The sequence below is a fragment of the Vulpes lagopus genome, chromosome X (genome assembly GCF_018345385.1).
Source record: "Vulpes lagopus strain Blue_001 chromosome X, ASM1834538v1, whole genome shotgun sequence".
NCBI lineage: Eukaryota > Metazoa > Chordata > Mammalia > Carnivora > Canidae > Vulpes > Vulpes lagopus.
The window spans coordinates 62,492,155-62,511,100 of record NC_054848.1 but is presented as its reverse complement, the minus strand read 5'-3'; the positions used below and the strand labels follow the sequence as shown (position 1 = coordinate 62,511,100).

Below are 18,946 nucleotides of genomic sequence, written 5' to 3'. Positions count from 1 at the left end.
AATCTGATATTTTTACTCTAATTGCAAACTAACAAGTAAACCTGCCATAGTTTTAATGATGGTGGCAGAAAACATAACCACTTCTAGGTCACAACAGTAGTATCCAGATTATTAGCATTTTCTTGTACCTTTTCTCTGTTCCTCAATTCCTTTATGGTGACACAGGACGCCAAGTGAGGGAACCCAGATATTTTATACTGAGTCATATGCAAATTTCCCTTAGCTTTAGAGAGAGAGAGAGAGAGAGAGAGAGAGAGAGACTATCCCACTTTTCAAGGCTGGTTGCATCCTTAAAACGATAATACAGAACAAAGGTAGTCAGTGCCTTTTTTCACAAGATGTGCACAAATTCAAGGGATCAATGGAGAACTGTCTGCCAATATCTACTATTCACAACATATTTGTGTATTATACATTCTCAACTTTTCTACATTTCTTATGAGGAAGCTAGTCTAAACATCAAATGTAATTTTGGGTGATGAAATCCTATAATTTCACCACCTGGTTGCAGAGAAAATTTTAGGAGTTAGGTTAAACAGAAATTATATTAAAAATAGAAATAATGGATTCCTCAAGAATCCATCAACCCAGACTGAACTCTTCTTCTACAAGGGATTGCACAATCATTCAGCAGTCCCTCATAAGATAGGTTGTTTATTTGTAAAATCAATTCTTCTTACCAAAGTTACATCTTTAACTTCTCTCACTCAAAACCCGAAGTTTAGACAAGCTGCACAACATTTATTCTCTGTAAACAAGGCTTTGCCTTAAGGGTATTGACTCTGATTCAGGAAATGATTTGTTGAAATAAACTTAATACTAGTCAAGTTTAAAAAAAAAAAGATTGGCAGTTATCACTACAAAATTCTTATTCAAAGTAAATTCTATGAGAAAAAGGACTATAATGTTGGGGCTCCTGGGTGGCTCAGGAGTTGAGCGTCTTCCTTTGCCTCAGGTCCTGATACTGGGGTCCTGGGATCAAGCACCATATTGGGCTCCCCACAGGGAGCCTGCTTCTCCCTCTACCTATGTCTCTGCCTCTCTCTTTGTGTCTCTCATGAATAAAGAAATAAAATCTTTAAAAAGGGACTGTAATGTAAATGTTACTACTTAATGTTATATAAAAAGCATTGCATTTTTCTAAAGATTTTATTTACTTGATAGAATACATGAATAGGGGGAGGGGCAGAGAGGGCGAGACAAGCAAACTACCCACCAGGATCTCTGAATCAGGACCTGAGCCTAAGGCAGATGCTTAGCAGACAGAGCCATACAGGGGTTCCCTAGACACACTTTATTTTTTAATTTGTTTTTATTGAAGCTCAATTTTCCAACATAAAGTATAACACCCAGTGCTCATCCCATCAAGTGCTCTTCTCAGTTACTATCACCAAGTTACCCCAACCCCCCAGCCACCTTGACTTCGGCAACCCTTTGTTCGATTCCCAGAATTGCAAGACTCTCATGGGTTGTCTCCCTAATTTTTCCCACTCATTTCCCCTCCATTCCCTTATAATCCATTACACTATTTCTTATATTCCTTGTATGAGTGAAACCATATGATTGTATTTATACAATTGCCTTACTTCACTAAGCATAATACTCTTCAGATCCATTCATGTCCAAGCAAATATTAGGAACTCGTCTTTTCTGATGGATGAGTAATATTCCAATGTGTGTGTATATCTATATGTATATACTCCACATCTTCTTTATCCATTCATCTGTCAAAGGACAATGTAGCTCCTTCCACAGTTTGGATATTGTGGACATTGTTGCTATGAACATTGGTGTGCCAGTGTCCTGGTGTTTCATTACATTTGCATCTTTGGGGTAAATAATTGCTGAATCATAGGGTACCTCGGTTTTAAAATTTTGAGGAATCTTCACACTGTTTTCCAGAGTGGCCGGATCAGTGTGCTATCAAACCAACAGTGCAAGAGGGTTCCCCCTTCTCCACAACCTCTCAAACATTTTTGTTGCTTCCTGTCTTGTTATTTTTAACCATTCTCACTGATGTAAAGTGCTATCTCATTGTGGTTTTAATTTGTTTTTAAATTTTTTCGTTGGAGTTCAATTTGCCAACATATAGCATAACACGCAGTGCTCATCCCTCCAAGTCCCCCCCTCAGTGCCCATCACCCAGTCACCCCAACCCCCTGCCCACCTCCCCTTCCACTACCCCTTGTTTATTTCCCAGAGTTAGGAGTATCTCATGTTTTGTCACCCTCACTGATATTTTCACTCATTTTCTCTCCTTTCCCTTTATTCACTTTCACTAGTTTTTATATTCCCCAAATGAATGAGACCATATAATGTTTGTCCTTTTCCAATTGACTTATTTCACTCAGCATAATACTTTCCAGGTCCGTCCACATTGAAGCAAATGGTGGGTATTTGTCATTTCTGATGGCTGAGTAATATTCCATTGTATACATATACCACACCTTTTTTATCCATTCATCATTCGATGGACACCGAGGCTCCTTCCACAGTTTGGCTATTGTGGCCATTGCTGCTAGAAACATCGGGGTGCAGGTGTCCCGGCGTTTCACTGCATCTGTATCTTTGGGGTAAATCCCCAGCAGTGCCGTTGCTGGGTTGTAGGGCAGATCTATATTTAACTCTTTGAGAAAGCTACACACAGTTTTCCAGAGTGGCTTCACCAGTTACATTCCCACCAACAGTGCATAGTCTACAGCCATACCACCCTGAAAGTGCCCAATCTTGTCTGGTTTTAATTTGTATTTCCCTGATGGCAGTGATGCAGATCATTTTCCCATGTGCTTAGTGGCCATGTGTATGTCTTTAGTGAAATTTCTGTTCATGTGTCTTCCCATTTCATGACTGGATATTTTGGTGGTTGGGTGTTGAGTTTAATAAGTTCTTTATAGATCTTGGATACTAGCCCTTTATCTGATAGGTCATTTGCAAATATCTTCTCCCATTCTGTAGGCTGACTTTGAGTTTTGTTGACAGTTTCTTTTGCTGTGCAGAAGATTTTTAACCTAATTAAGTCTCAATAGTTCATTTTTGCTTCTGTTTCCTTTGCCTTTATAGATGTATCTTGCAAGAAGTTACTGCGGCCAGCTCAAAAAGGTTGTAATCTCTGTTCCCCTGTAGAATTTTGATGGAATCTTGTCTCACATTTGGGTTTTTCAACCATTTTGAGTTCATCTTTGTGTATGGTGTAAGATAATGGTCTAGTTTCATTCTTCTGCACATGGCTGCCCAATTTTCCCAGCACCATTTATTGAAGAGACTGTGCTTTTTCCAGTGGATAGTCTTTCTTCCTTTGCCGAATATTAGTTGACCATAGAGTTGAGGGCCCATTTCTGGGTACTATATTCTCTTCCACTGATCTATGTGTCTGTTTTTGTGCCAGTACCAAACTGGCTGGATGATCACAGCAATGTAATACAGCTTGAAATCCGGCATTGTGATGCCCCTGTCATTGGTTTTCTTTTTCAATAGTCCTCTGGCTATTCTGAGTATTTTTTGATTCCATACAAAACTTAATATTATGTTCCCAACTCTCTGAAGAAAGTCCATGGTATTTTGATAGGGATTTCATTGAACATGTAAGTTGCCCTGGGTAGCATAGACATTTTCACAATATTAATTCTTTCAATCCTTGAGCATGGAATATTTTTCCATCTCTTTGTGTCTTCCTCAATTTCTTTTAGAAGTGTTCTGTAGTTTTTAGGGTATAGATCCTTTACCTCTTTGGTTAGGTTTATTCCTGGGTTTCTTATGCTTTTGGGTGCAATTGAAAATGGGATTGATCCCTTAATTTCTCTTTCTTCAGTCTCATTGTTAGTGTATAGAAATGTCACTGATTTCTGGGCATTGATTTTGTATCCTGCCACATTGCTGAATTGCTGTATGAGTTCTAACAATCTTGGGGTGGAGTCTTTTGGATTTTCCATATACAGTATCATGTCATCTGTGAAGAGGGGGAATTTGACTTCCTTGCCAATTTGAAGGCCTTTTATTTCTTTTTGTTTTCTGATGGCTGAGACTAGGACTTCTAGTACTATGTTGAATAACAGTGATGAGAGTGGACATCCCTGTTTGCTCCTGATCTTAGGGAAAAGGCTCTCAGTTTTTCCCCATTGAGAATGATATTCACTGTTGGCTTTTCATAAATGGCTTTTAGGATATCGATGAATGTTCCCTCTATCTGTACAGTTTGAAGAGTAATTTGTCAAATGTTTTCTCTCCGTGTATTGACAAGATCATATGGTTCTTATTTGTTTTCTTATTGATGTGATCTATCACGTTAATTATTTTATGAATGTTGAAGCACCCTTGCATCTGGGTAATAAATCCCACTTTGCCATGGTGAATAATCCTCTTAATGTATTATTGATCCTATTGGCTACTATCTTGTTGAGAATTTTTGCATCCATGTTTATCAGGGATATTGGTCTATAATTCCCCTTTTTGGTGGTCTTTGTCTGGTTCTGGAATCAATGTAATCCTGGCCTCATATAACAAGTTTGGAAGTATTCACTTCCTTTCTATACTCCTAAACAGCTTTAGTAGAATAGGTATTATTTTTTCTTAAACATTTGATAGACTCCCCTAGGAAGCCATCTGGCACTGGCCTTTTTTGTGATGGGAGGTTTTTGATGACTACGTCAATTTCCTTGCTGGTTATTGGCCGGTTCAGGTTTTCTATTTCTTCTATTCCAGTTTTGGTATTTTTGGTTTTCCAGAAATGCATACATTTCTTCTAGATTGCATAATGTGTTGGCATATAGCTGCTCATAATATATTTTAAAAATCATTTGTATTTCCTTGGCATTGGTTGTGATCTCTTCTCTTTCATTGGTGATTAATTTGAGTCTTTTCTGTTTTCTTTTTAATGAGGCTGGCTAGGAGTTTATCTATCTTATTAATTCTTTCAAAGAACCAACTCCTGGTTTTGTTGATATTTTCCACAGTTCTTGTGGTGTCTATTTCATTGAGTTCTGCCCCAATCGTTATTATTTATCTTCTTCTTGGTGTAGGTTTTACTTGCTGTTCTTTTGCAATTCCTTAGGTGCAACATTAGCTTGTATATTTGAGTTTATTCCAGTTTTTTGACGGAGGCTTGTATTGTGATGTATTTCCCTCTTGGGACTGCTTTTGCTATATCTCAAAGATTTTGAATGGTTGCATCTTCATTTTCACTAGTTTCAATGAGCCTATTTAATTCTTCCCTGATTTCTAGGATGACCTATTCATATTTTAGTAGGATGGTCTTTAACCTCCATATGTTTGAGTTTTTCCAAATTTCTTCTTATTGTCGAGTCCTAGTTTCAAAGCATTGTAGTCTGAAAATATTCAGAGAACAATCCCAATCTTTGGTATCAGTTGAGACCTGATTTATGACCCAGTATGCGGTCTATTCTGGAGAATGTTCCATGAGCACTTGAAAAGAATGTGTATTCAGTTGTGTTCAGATGGAAATTTCTGTATATATCTGTGAAATCTATTTGGTCCACTTAATCATTTAAGGCCCTTGTTTGGTGATTTTGTGCTTAGAAGATCTGTCATTTGCTGAAAGTGCCCTGTTGAAGTCTCCTACTATTAGTGTATTATTATCTAAATATGCCTTTACTTTGGTTATTAATTGATTGATATACTTGGCAGCTCCCACATTAGGGCATAAATATTCATGATTGTTAGGTCTTCTTGTTGCATAGACCCTTTAAGTATGATACAGTGTCTCTCTTCATCTCTTACTACAGTCTTTGGGATAAACTTTAATTAATCTGATATGAGGACTGTTGCCCCTGCTTTCTTTTGAGGACCAATTGAATGGTAAATGGTTCTCCATCCCTTTTTTCAGGCTGGAGGTGTCCTGAGGTCTAAAATGAGTCTCTTGTAGACAGCAAATAGATGGGTTTTGCTGTTTTATTCAGTTCAATACCCTGCGTCTTTTGATGGAATCATTTAGCCCATTCACGTTCAGAGTAACTATTGGAAGATGAATTTAGAGTCATCATATTATCTATTCAATCCCTCTTTTGTGGATTGTTCCTTTGAGCTCCCTCTTTCATTCCCAGGGTCCCTCTTAGTATGGCTTGCAGAGCCAGTTTGGTGGTCACATACTTTTTCAGTTTCTGTGAATCCTGGAATATCTTTATCTCCCTTCTATTCTGAATGAGAGCCTTGCTGGATAGAGTATTCTTGGCTGCATGTTCTTCTCATTTACTATCCTGTATATATCATGCCAACCCTTTCTGGTCTGCCAGGTCTCTGTGGAGAGGTCTTCTGTTACTCTGATATTTCTCCCCATATAACTTAAGAATATCTTTTCTCATGCTCCTTGAAGAATTTTGTCTTTATGTCTGAAATTTGCAAGTTTCAGTTTTAAATATGGAGGTGTTGAAAGGTTTTTATTTATTACTTTCGGGGGGGGAGTCCTCTCTATCTCTTCTATCTGAATGTTTGTTTCCTTCCCCAGATTTGGGAAGTTCTCAGCTATGATTTGTTCACGTAAACTTTGTGGTCCTCTCTCTCTCTCTCTCTCTCTCTCTCTCTCAGACTCTTCTGGAATCCCAATTAGATGTATATTCTTCCTTTTCAAGCTAACATTTATTTCCCTAAGCCTTTCCTCACAGGCTCTTAATTATTTCCCCCCTTTTACCTAAGCTTCATTCCTTACCATCAACTTCTCTGTCCCTCACTCTCTCTTCCACATCATTAACCCTAGCAATTAGAACATCCAGGTGGAATTGCATCTCATTTAATCTATTTTTCATTTCCACCTGATTACATCTCAATTCTGAAGTCACGAAGCTTCTAGAGTTCTTTATGCTTTTTTAGAGCAACCCCTAACTTTATAATTGTATTTCTGAATTGACTTTTTGACATTGTATTGAAATTCAAATTCTGTAACTGTGGCAGAGAGAACCATTTTCAGTTCTTTCTTTTGTGGTGAATTTTTACTTCTTCATTCTGTCCAGTGCATACTGGTTGTATAAGTGGGCTGAGTCAAAAATATCAACCACATCCTAAATAAAATAAACACTAAATGATTCTGATGAGGTCAGAGACCAGAATATAAAAGAAAAAGAACAGAACAAAATAAAACAAAAAGACCACTAAAGTGAAAAACAAATTTTAAAATAAAATTGTAAACATAAAAAGCCAAAAACCAAAAACAAAGAGGAAAAAAGAAAAAACAAAAGGAAAGAGGGAAAAGAGAAATAAAAGGAGGGATGTTGGTGGTGAGATAGTGGTAGTGGAGAGAGAATGTAGTGTACCTGAGGGGTCCTAGAGGGTGATCCTCTTGGTTCTGAGTGTATTTTGTTCTGTATGTTAGAAGATGCTCACTCCCAAAGTTATATAAACGACCAATACTTATAGAAAGCCCTAACATTGACCACAAAAACATAAATAAGATAAAAGAGGGGGGCAGAATGTGAAGTAAGAGAGAATATAATCTCACATAAGGAACCAACACGGTGTTCCACTTGGTTCTGGGTGTATGTTGGTCATGTTTTAGAAGGTACTAACTTCCACCATTGTAAAATAAAACAAAGCAGAAAAAAACAAAAACCAAAAACCCATATTCTGTTTATCTACCAAAATTTAATTGAATATTTGGAAGGGAATCCAATAATGAAAAGTATGTCTAAAGACATGTAATTGTAGAAATATGAAAGTCAAGATGGAAAAAACTTAAAAATGAAGAGCTGGTATAATATTGTAGTTTAGGTGTGAAAAGAGAAAAAATATTGGAGATTTTTAGTCTGATATAAAAACAAGTCATAATGGAAAAAGAAAAAACAAAAGAAAACAAAGGAACTCTCCAGTTCTATATACTGTTTTCTCTCAGTCCTGGAGCTTCCCAGTGCTGCTTGGTCAATAAACTTGCTCTTCCTTTGTTCTTCCAGCAGTTCTTCTGTTGGAAGGTCTGCTGTGCTGATTCTCATGTGTCTCTGCCTGCGAGAACATGCCCTGCCCCTTGCCAGGTGCTGGGCTCAGTGTGAGCTATTTATCCTGTGAGGTCTTTGTTCCCTAGAGGCTCCACCTATCCCAGGCACAAGGTGAAACAAAGAGGAGAAAGAACAATGGTGGTGGCCAGATTTCAATCTCTGGAGTTGAGCTCCCCAGTAGTAACAAACTGCAGGCTCCCAGTCCTCACTGGCCTAGATGCTCCTGGTGGCTGGCATGGGTGCACTGATCTGCACAGCTTTAAGGGCACCCAGGGGCAGGAGAATTCTTGCTTTCCTGTGCCTTCCATGCTTCTGCCTATCCTAGGGGCAAAGCAAGATCACTGGCTTTGTCCACTTGGGCACCCTGGGATCCGGAGTCCTGTGCTGCTGGACCCACACTCCCAGGGACTATCCCTGCCTAAGGTATCAGGGTACATCCACCTCCATCCAGAACCTGCTCGCCTAATCAACTGGCTTCTCCCAAATACAACACAGGGCTGTGGCACTACAGTCCTTTACCAGTATCAGACCTTGGTTTGTGGTTAGCTATTTCCCAGGCAACCCCTCCTCTTATAGTGACTCTGGGAATCTTGAGGCTTCACTGCCCTTCCTGCAATTCTGTCTGATTTCCCTAAGCATTTTTCCTTCAGAGAGAACTCTGGCACGGATTTTAAAGTTCCCACTTCTCCAGGGCTGGGCTTTCCTGCCCCAGAGGCTTTTGCCACTCTGCTTTAACCCTACTATTCATGGTTCCTCTCCACCATTTTATTTTATTTTATTTTATTTTATTTTATTATTTTATTTATTTTTATTTTATTTTTTACTTTTTGCCTTCCAACCTTGGTAGAAGCAAAAACTTTTCTCTGTGTAGCATTCCAGCTGTTCTCTCTTTATTTTTGAAATATTTTATTTATTTATTCATGAGAAAGAGAGAGAGAGAGAAAGAAAGAGCGGCAGAGACAGGGGTAGAGGGAGAAGCAGTCTCCATGCAAGGAGGCCAATGTGGGACTCAATCCAGGACGTTGGAATACGCCCTGAATCAAAGGCAGATGCTCAACTGCTGAGCCACCCAAGCGTCCCAGCTGTTCTCTCTTTAAATATCAGGTTGAATTCATAGGTGTTCAGGATATTTTAAAAGTTATCTAGGTAAGGTTGTAGGGCCAGTGAATTGAGGACCCCTCTCCTTCTGCCATCTTGCTCCTCCTCCCCTAGCCACTAGGGGAGGCTTTAAATACTTTGTTGTCAAGGGCCATTTCTATCACTACAGAAAGTTTTCTCAGATAGTGCTATGTGAGAACTGACAGGAGGGGGAATTCAGCACTTCACAAATCAGAACACAACAGCAGCTCAGCTGAAAGGTCTCATGTTTATTACTGAACCAACCTACTGGTATAGAAGCAAAGTAACAGAGAAAGTAATTTCCTTGATAAGACATGTCTATTGGCCAGGTAGGAAGGATGTTTCCATAGTGATGGAAAAGGAATATGTGATTTCCATGTAGGTTAAATAGGTGTGCCAATTATGTTTGCTATCTTATGATGTGCAATGCTTCCTCATAGACCCAGCTTGGTTCTTCTCCAGTGCCTCCTCTTGCAGTTGTACCTGATTTTATTACCAGTTTTCATCTGAATCCACTAGGGAATGGGACAATTCTGCTTCTGTTTCTTGGCCAGGAATCGACTGATCCTGAAAGTCTTATGAAAAGACATGGTGAGGAATATCAACCACACACAACCAGGATGGCGGCAGAAAGGAGAGAGCAACAGCATTGCTTTTGTATTTTGTTGTGATTTTAATCAACATTAGAAGTAAGCATACACTATGGGGAATAAAAACTACAAAAATGAAAAAACTAATTTTATTTTACAATTTTTAAAAGTGTTTCCCTGTGATTACAAATATAGCCAAAACCTGTGAAGAATTCTAGGATAGTTAAATACTGAAAAGTCAGGGTCAATTATCAGCTAGTCTCCATGGTGAGAAAATAAGTTATATTTTCTTCATTAAGATTCACACGTACAAAGGGGAATGAATTATAGGACAGTAGATAATTTTTTGAAGTATATCTAAATGGTATGAGCATCTGACTCACGCAGATTATAGCAAAGAATCATGAGTAAAATTAACAGCAGTTATCAAATCCATGCCTATCATGGACTTTATAAAATTTGAATGTTACTGATTAACTGCACAAATTACCAAAGCAATAACATTTCATAATATCTATTTGTTGGTTGGTAAATATACAGTTTCCTTAAACATTTATGGGTTGTTCAAAAGATCTAAATCATACATGTTTGTTAATGAATCTTCATCATAGAATCCTGCCACTTTTTAAGGCTTGAGACTCGCAAACATTTCAGTGACTAGATTTGTAGGGCAGCAGGGAATAAGTAATCAATATTTCCAGCCTTCCAGAAAGTGTGCAATTCCATTTTTTGGCATAAAAACAAGGAAAATGATGAAAAATTGATTCATTGCTATACTAAATTAAAAGATCTTTTAATTAACTTTTTTTTTTTTTCTCAATGATCCTCAGTCCATGCTTATATCTTGGTAAGGAAATCCACTCTTTCCTCCAATCCTATAGAGTAATTCTTGTTCTACAACCTAGCTTTACAGGGAGTATAAAGGGCAAAAACACTATTTCTGTTTTATAAAAGTTTAAAATTAAGGAAACTAAATTCAACGTTCCACGCTTCAGTAAAATAGTTATATATTTTAAATACTTATGTCACCTGCTAAATACAACACTAAGCCCTTTAACATTATAACATTTTATGAGGTCAGAAAACATTTCTTAGAGCAGTTAACTTTGTCCAATAAGACACGGCTAGTAAACAGTGGAACAGAGATTCAAAGCAAGTAGTTTTTAATTTTTTTTCTCGTTCTAAGTTTTTGTTTAAATTCTAGTTAGTAAACAGGAGGAGGCAGAGCAAGATGGCTGAAGAGTAGGGTCCCCAAGTCACCTGTCCCCAGGAAATTACCTATATTACCTACAAATCATCCTGAAAACCTACGAATTCGGCTTGAGATTTAACGAGAGAACAGCTGGAATGCACAGTGGGAAGAGTTCACGCTTCTATCAAGGGAGGAAGACAGGTGAAAAAAGAAATAACGAAATAAAAGGCATCCAAGGGGGAGGAGCCCCGCGAGGAGCCCGGCTGAGGAGCCAGGCTAAGGCCCGGGGCAAGTGCCCCCAGGATAGGAAAGCCCCAGGAAAGCCCCGTCCAGGAGAAGCAGGGGCTTTACCAATCTTCCCAGGTGGAAAGGCGCTCGCAGGGAGTTGGAACAGGATCCCAGGAGGGGCGGGGATGCCCCCAGCCTCCCGGGGACACTAACAGAGGACCTGCGCCCCGGGGAGAGCACGCCACACCCCGCGGCCGAACTCCCTAAAGGGTTGCAGCACTGGCACGGATGGAAACGGGAGCAGCTTGGAGACCGCTCTGGCAGAGGATCCCCAGGGGAAGGACCTGCGTGCCCCCGGAGCAGCTCGGGGGCGGCTCCAGCAGAGGCTCCACACAGAAGGGGGTTGCGCAGCCGGTTTTCTGATTCCAACACCACAGGACCGGGAGCACAGGACGCCGGGGACAGAGCCCAAGATATGGCGCTCCCCTGGGACAATGAGAAGCCAGGATGGCACAGAACAGCAAGCATGCTCCAGCCTCGGGGCCGCCCCGAGCAGAGCAGATCATGCCCCGCCCTCCAGCATCCAGGCCCCTACAGACTGAGAGCTCCCTAGTTACTGCAGGAGCTGACTCCAGGTCTGGAGAGCCAGCCGCTACTACTGTTGTTGTTCCTCCTGGGGACTCACAGGATAAACAACCCCCACTGAGCTCACAGTGGCCTCACAGGATAAACAGGTTAAATAATTTTCACTGAGCCCTGCACCAGGCCAGGGGCTGCGCAGCTCCCCCAAGTGCTATCACCTGAAAATCAGCACAGGAGGCCCCTCCCCCAGAAGACCAGCTAGAGGGACAGCGGAAAAACAAACTATTGACCAAGCAGCACTGGAAAGTTCCAAGGGAAGTCAAGGGATTTACAGTATAGAGAATAAGAGGATACTCCCCTTTGTTTTTCGTTTTCTGATTTCTGTTTGCTTCCCCACCCTTTTTTTCTTTTTCTCTTCTATTTTTTTCTTTATCTTCCTTTTATTCGTTTGTTTACTTTTTCTTTTGTTCTTTCTCTTCTCCTTTTTTCTCGTTTTCCCAATACAACGTGTTTTCGGCCACTCTGCACTGAGCAAAATGACTAGGAGGAAAAACTCACCACAAAAGAAAGAATCAGAAACAGTCCTCTCTCCCACAGGTACAAAATTTGAATTACAATTCAATGTGAGAAAGCCAATTCAGAAGCACTATTATACAGCTACGGGTGGCTCCAGAAACAAGCATAAGGACACATGAGACTTCATGACTGCAGAATTTATATCTAATCAGGCAGAAATTAAAAATCAATTAAATGATATGCAATCAAAACTAGAAGTCCTAACGATGAGGGTTAACGAGGTGGAAGAACTAGTGAGTGACATAGAAGTCAAGTTGATGGCAAACAGAGAAACTGAGGAAAAAAAGAGACAAACCAAAGATCATGAGGAGGGATTAAGGGAAATAAATACCCTCAGAGGAAAAAATCTATGTTTAATTGGGGTACCCGAGGGCACTGAAAGCGAAAGAGGTCCAGAATATGTATTTGAACAAATCATAGCTGAAAACTTTCCTAATCTGGGAAGGGAAACAGGCATTCGGATCCGGGAAATAAAGAGATCTCCCCGTAAAATCAATAAAAACGGCTCAACACCTCAACTTTTAAAAGCGAAGCTTGCAAATTCCAAAGACAAAGAGAAGATCCTTAAAGCAGCAAGAGATAACAAATCTTTAACTTTTATGGGGAGAAATATTAGATTAAGAGCAGACCTCTCCACAGAGACCTGGCAGGCCAGAAAGGGCTCGCAGGATAAAATCAGGGTCCTAAGTGAGAAGAACATGAAGCCAAGAATACTTTATCCAGGAAGGCTCTCATTCAGAACAGAAGGAGAGATAAAGAGCTTCCAAGATAGGCAGGAACGGAAAGAATTTGTGAACACCAAACCAGCTCTGCAAGAAATTTTAAGGGGAACTCTTAAAATTCCTCTTTAAGAGGAAGTCCAACAGAACAATCCACAAAAACAGGGACTGAATAGGTATCATGATGACACTAAACTCATATCTTTCAATAGTAACACTGAATGTGAATGGGCTTAATGACCCCATAAAAAGGCACAGGGTTTCAGATGGGATAAAGAAGCAGAACCCATCTATTTAGTCTACAAGAGACTCATTTTAGACAAGAGAACTCCAGCCTGAAAATAAAAGGTTGGAGAACCATTTACCATTTAAATGGTCCTCAAAAGAAAGCAGAGGTAGCCGTCCTTATATCAGATAAACTAAAGTTTATCCCGAAGCCTGTAGTGAGAGATGAAGAGGGACACTATATCACACTTACAGGATCTATCCAAGACGAGGACTTAACAATCATCAATATATATGCCCCAAATGTTGGAGCTGCCAAACATATCAATCAATTAATAACCAAGGTTAAGACATACTGTGAAAATAATACACTTATACTTGGTGAATTCAATGTAGTGCTTTCTACAATTGACAGGTCTCCTAAGCACAGCATCCCCAAAGAAACAAGGGCTTTAAATGATACACTTGACAGAGGGATTTCACAGATATCTACAGAACTTTACATCCAAACTCAACTGAATACATATTCTTTTCAGTTGCACATGGAAATATCTCCAGAATAGACCACATACTAAGTCACAAATCAGGTCTTAACTGATACCAAAAGATTGGGATCGTCCCCTGCATATTCGCAGGCCATAATGCTTTGAAATTAGAACTAAATCAGAAGAAGAAATTTGGGAGGATTTCATACACGTGGAGGTTAAGGAGCATCCTGCTAAAGCATGAAAGGATCAACCAGGAAATTAAGGAGAATTAAAAAGATTCATGGAAACTAATAAGAATGAAGACACAACCATTCAAAATCTTTGGTATACCACAAAAGCAGTCCTGAGGGGGAAATACATCGCAGTACAAGTATCCATCCAAAAACTATAAAGAACTCAAATACAAAAGCTAATCTTACACCTAAAGCAGCTAGAGAAAAACAGCAAATAGATCCTACACCCAGCAGAAGAAGAGAGTTAATAAAGATTCGAGCAGAACTCAATGAAATAGAGACCAGAAGAACTGTGCAACAGATCAAAAAAAAAAAAAAAAAACAGGAGTTCGTCCTTTGAAAGAATTAATAAGATAGATAAACTATTAGCCAGCCTTATTAAAAAGAAGAGAGAGGAGATTCAAATTAATACAATCATGAATGAGAAAGGAGAGATCACTACAAAAACAAGGAAATACAAATGATTTTAAAAACATATTATGAGCAGCTATTTGCCAATAAATTAGGCAATCTAGAATAAATGGATGCATTCGTAGAAAGCCACAAACTACCAAAACTGGAACAGGACGAAATAGAAAACCTGAACAGGTCAATAACCAGGGAGGAAATTCAAGCAGTCATCAACAACCTCCCAAGACACAAAACGCCACAGCCATATGGCTTCTGAGGGGAATTCTATCAAAGGTTCAAAGAAGAAACCATACCATTCTACTAAAGCTGTTTGGAAAGATAGAAAGAGATGGAATACTTCCAAACTCAATCCATGAAGCCAGCATGACCTTAGTTCCAAAACCGGATAAAGACCCCACCAAAAAGGAGAATTATCGACCAATATACCTGATGAACATGGATGCAAAAATTCCCAACAAGATACTAGGCAATAGGATCCAACAATACATTGAGAAGATTATTCACCATGACCAAGTAGGATTTATCCCCAGGATGCAAGGCTCCTTCAAAACTCGTAAAACAATCAATGTGATTCATCATATCAGCAAGAGAAAAAACAAGAACCATATCATCTCCTCAATAGATGCAGAGAAAGCATTTGAAAAAATACAGCATCCATTCCTGATCAAAACTCTTCAGAGTGTAGGTATAGAGGGAACATTCTGCAGCATCTTAAAAGCCATCTACAAAAGCACACAGCAAATATCATTCTCAATGGAGAAACACTGGGAGCCTTTCCCCTAAGATCAGGAACAAGACAGGGATGTCCACTCTCACCACTACTATTCAACCTAGTACTGGAAGTCCTACCCTCAGCAATCAGGCAACAAAAAGAAGTAAATGGCGTTCAAATTCATAAAGAAGAAGTCAAACTCTCCCTCTTTGCAGATGACATGATACTGTCCATGGAAAACCCAAAATCCCCACCCCAAGATTGCTAGAACTCATACAGCAATTCAGCAGGATACAAAATCATGCCCAGAAATCAGTGGCATTTCTATACACTAACAATGAGACTGAAGAAAGAGAAATTAAGGAGTCAGTCCCATTCACAATTGCACCCAAAGCATAAGATATATAGGAATAAACCTACTAAAGAGGTAAAGGATCTATACCCTAAAAAATACAGAACACTTCTGAAGGAAATTGGGGAAGACACAAAGAGATGGAAAAATATTCCATGCTCATGGATTGGAAGAATTAGTATTGTGAAAATATCAATGCTACCCAGGGCAATTTACACATTTAATGCAATCCCTATCAAAATACTATGGATTTTCTTCAGAGAGTTGGAACAAATAATCTTAAGATTGGTGTGGAATCAGAAAAGACCCCGAGTAGCCAGGAAAATATTGAAAAAAAATCAGAGCTGGGGGCTTCACACGGCGGATTTCATGTTGTACTACAATGCTGTTAGCATCAAGACAGTGTGGTACTGTCACAGAAATAGACACATAGGTCAGTGGAACAGAATAGAGAATCCAGAATGGCCCCTCAACAATATGGTCTTCTAATATTTGACAAAGCAGGAAATACTATCCCCTGGAAAAAAGACAGTCTCTTCAATAAATGGTGCTGGGAAATTGGACATCCACATGCAGAAGAATGAAACTAGACCACTCTCTTACACCATACACAAAGAGAAACTCAAAATGGATGAAAGATCTAAATGTGAGACAAGATTCCATCAAAATCCTAGAGGAGAACACAGGCAACACCCTTTTTGAACTTGGCCAAAGCAACTTCTTGCAAGATACATCCATGAAGGCAAGAGAAACAAAAGCAAAAATGAATTCTTGGGACGTCATCAAGATAATAAGCTTTTGCACAGCAAAAGAAATGCTCAAGAAAACTAAAAGACAACCTACAGAATGGGAAAAGATATTTGCAAATGACATATCAGATAAAGGGCTAGTGTCCAAGATCTATAAAGAACTTATTAAACTGAACAGCAAATAAACAAACAATCCAATCATGAAATGGGCAAAAGACATGAACAGAAATCTCACAGAGGAAGACATAGACATGGCCAACGAGCACTTGAGAAAATGCTCCTCATCACTTGCCATCAGGGAAATACTAATCAAAACCACAAGGAGATACATCACACCAGTGAGAATGGTGAAAGTTAAGACAGGAAGCAACAAATGTTGGAGAGGATGTGGAGAAAGGGGAACCCTCTTACCCTGTTGGTGGGAATGTGAAATGGTGCTGCTACTCTGGAAAACTGTGTGGAGGTTCCTCATAGACCTGCCCTACAACCCAGCAATTGCACTGCTGGAGATTTACCCCAAAGATACAGATGCAATGAAACGCCGGGACACCTGTACCCCGAGGTTTCTAGCAGCATTGTCCACAATAGCAAACCTGTGGAAGGAGCCTCAGTGTTCATCAAAAGATGAATGGATAAAGAAGATGTAGTATAATGGAATATTACTCAGCCATTAGAAATGACAAATACCCACCATTTGCTTCAACGTGGATGGAACTGTAGGGTATTATGCTGAGTGAAGCCAGTCAATCGGAGAAAGACAAACATTATTATATGGTCTCATTCATTTGGTGAATATAAAGATAATGAAAGAGATTATAGGGGAAAGGAGAGAAAATGAGTGGGAAATATCAGAGAGGGAGACAGAACATGAGAGACTCCTAACTCTGGGAAACGAACAAGGGGCAGTGGAAAGGGAGTTGGGTGGGGTTTGGGGTGACTGGGTGATTGGCAGTGAGGCAGGCACTTGAGGGGATGAGCACTGGGTGATATGGTATATGTTGGCAAATTGAACTCCAATACAAAAATAAGTATAAATGAATAAAAAAGAAAAAAAGAAGTTTCCAGGGGGACAAAATGCTCACCAGGATAAGAGTAGTTATCATCTATCACTGCACAAAGTTATCACAATATTATTGACTATAATCTCTATGCTGTACTTTTCATCCCTATGACTTATCTATCTTATAAGTGGAAGTTTGTACTCTTTACTACCTTCACCTATACTGCCTATTCCTTCTGCCATCCTGATTATGTGTTGACTGTTTCTCGCCATGTATTTCCACAAGGCTTTCAGAATCAAGTGATTCTTGGCCAAGAAACAAAAGCAGAATCGTCCCATTCTCCAGTGGATTTGGAGGAAAACTGGTAATAAAATCAGGTACAACTGCAAGAGGAGGCACTGTAGAACCTCACCTCTGGGAACCAGATTGACTTTAGCTGCATGAGTCCATGATTTTTACAATGACAAAATAGAAATAGAAGTTAAATAATTAAGTAAGGTATAGGTAAATAATGCCAGTAATTTATTAAATAATTAGGATTCATTTTTTATTCTAAAAATCAAAAAGGGTCTAATCAGGCAAACCAATGAAAAACCCAATCACATTCAATTAATAAAAGGAAAATTGTTGGATTAAAATATAAATGTACTTTCTTTAAAGACTTCAAAAACAGTTATTTCCATTTAAATATATACTTTTTTCTAATACATTTTCTCAGCATTCGTTTTCAAGTCTAGAACTGAGGTTAAAAATGGATTTGAAATGCTATGGTATAAAATCTATTAAAAAGCAAGCTATGTTCATACATTTTATTAGATTGCCTAACTTAGGTTATGATTATTAGGAGAGTGCTGTGTTCTTCAGGAAAGTCTTAGGAAATTTCTATAATTATGTAGTATCCATTTTATCCTAGCAGGCTTTTTTTTAAAATATCAGATGTTTAGACTGGGATATATGGTATGAGTTAAAATTGTATTTTTCCTATTCTTTACCAGATAATATGTTTTCAAATATATTTTTTGATCTGGAAAGGAGATGCCCATAATTTCTGTTCATTTGGCAGAGCAAAAGAACACAGAATGAAGGTCTCTAGCTCCTCCATTGAGCAGAGGTAAGGAATACATTTGGATATAGTCAATATATGTCTAATTCTAATAAATCTACTAGCACAATTGAAAAAAATGCCTCATCTGTTTCTGAACACCATTAAGGGAGGGAAAAATTAAACTAAAGTGTAATTCCTGCAATTTTTAAGGGCATATAGCTGCTCTTATAAAGAGCCAGAATCTGGCCCTGAATTTTTTTTTTAGAGAAGGAAGGGAGAGGAGAGCACATGCATGCAGGGTGGGTGATGCAGAGAGAGAGAGAGAGAGAGAGAGAGAGAGAGAGAGAGAGAGAGAGAGAATCTTAAGCAGGCTTCATGTCCAGCATGGAGTTTGATGCAGGGCTCAGTCCCACAACCCTGAGATTATGATGTGAGCTGAAATCAAGAGTTGGATACTTAACCGACTGAACTACCCAAGCACATGGAAAATTTGTTGCTTAAGTGAGAAAAACAGAGGAGGTGAGTCAAGATGGTGGAGGAGTACGGTGCCCAACTCATCTGGCCCCACCAACTTACCTAGATAACTTTCAAACCATTCTGAACACCTACGAATCTGACCTGAGATTTAAAGAGAGAATAGCCAGAATGCTACAGATAGAAGGGTTTTCTATTCTAAGAAGGTAGGAAGGTGGAAAAAAATAAAATTAAAGAGAATCAAGTGGGGGAGGGGCACCCCAAGGAGTCAGGCTAAGGCCTGCGGCCAAAGCCTCTGGGACAGGAAAACCCAGCC

At 39.2% G+C, this 18,946-nt stretch overlaps 1 protein-coding gene and 2 pseudogenes across 1 annotated transcript in view; 1 reads left to right on the top strand and 2 right to left on the bottom strand.

The window, feature by feature from the left end:
* Window positions 1-18,946, bottom strand: part of SH3BGRL (SH3 domain binding glutamate rich protein like) — a 138,323-nt gene that overhangs the window by 52,229 nt on the left and 67,148 nt on the right. The window lies entirely within an intron of this gene.
* Window positions 9,488-9,643, bottom strand: LOC121483330 (annotated as a pseudogene).
* On the top strand, window positions 17,182-17,623 carry LOC121483329 (annotated as a pseudogene).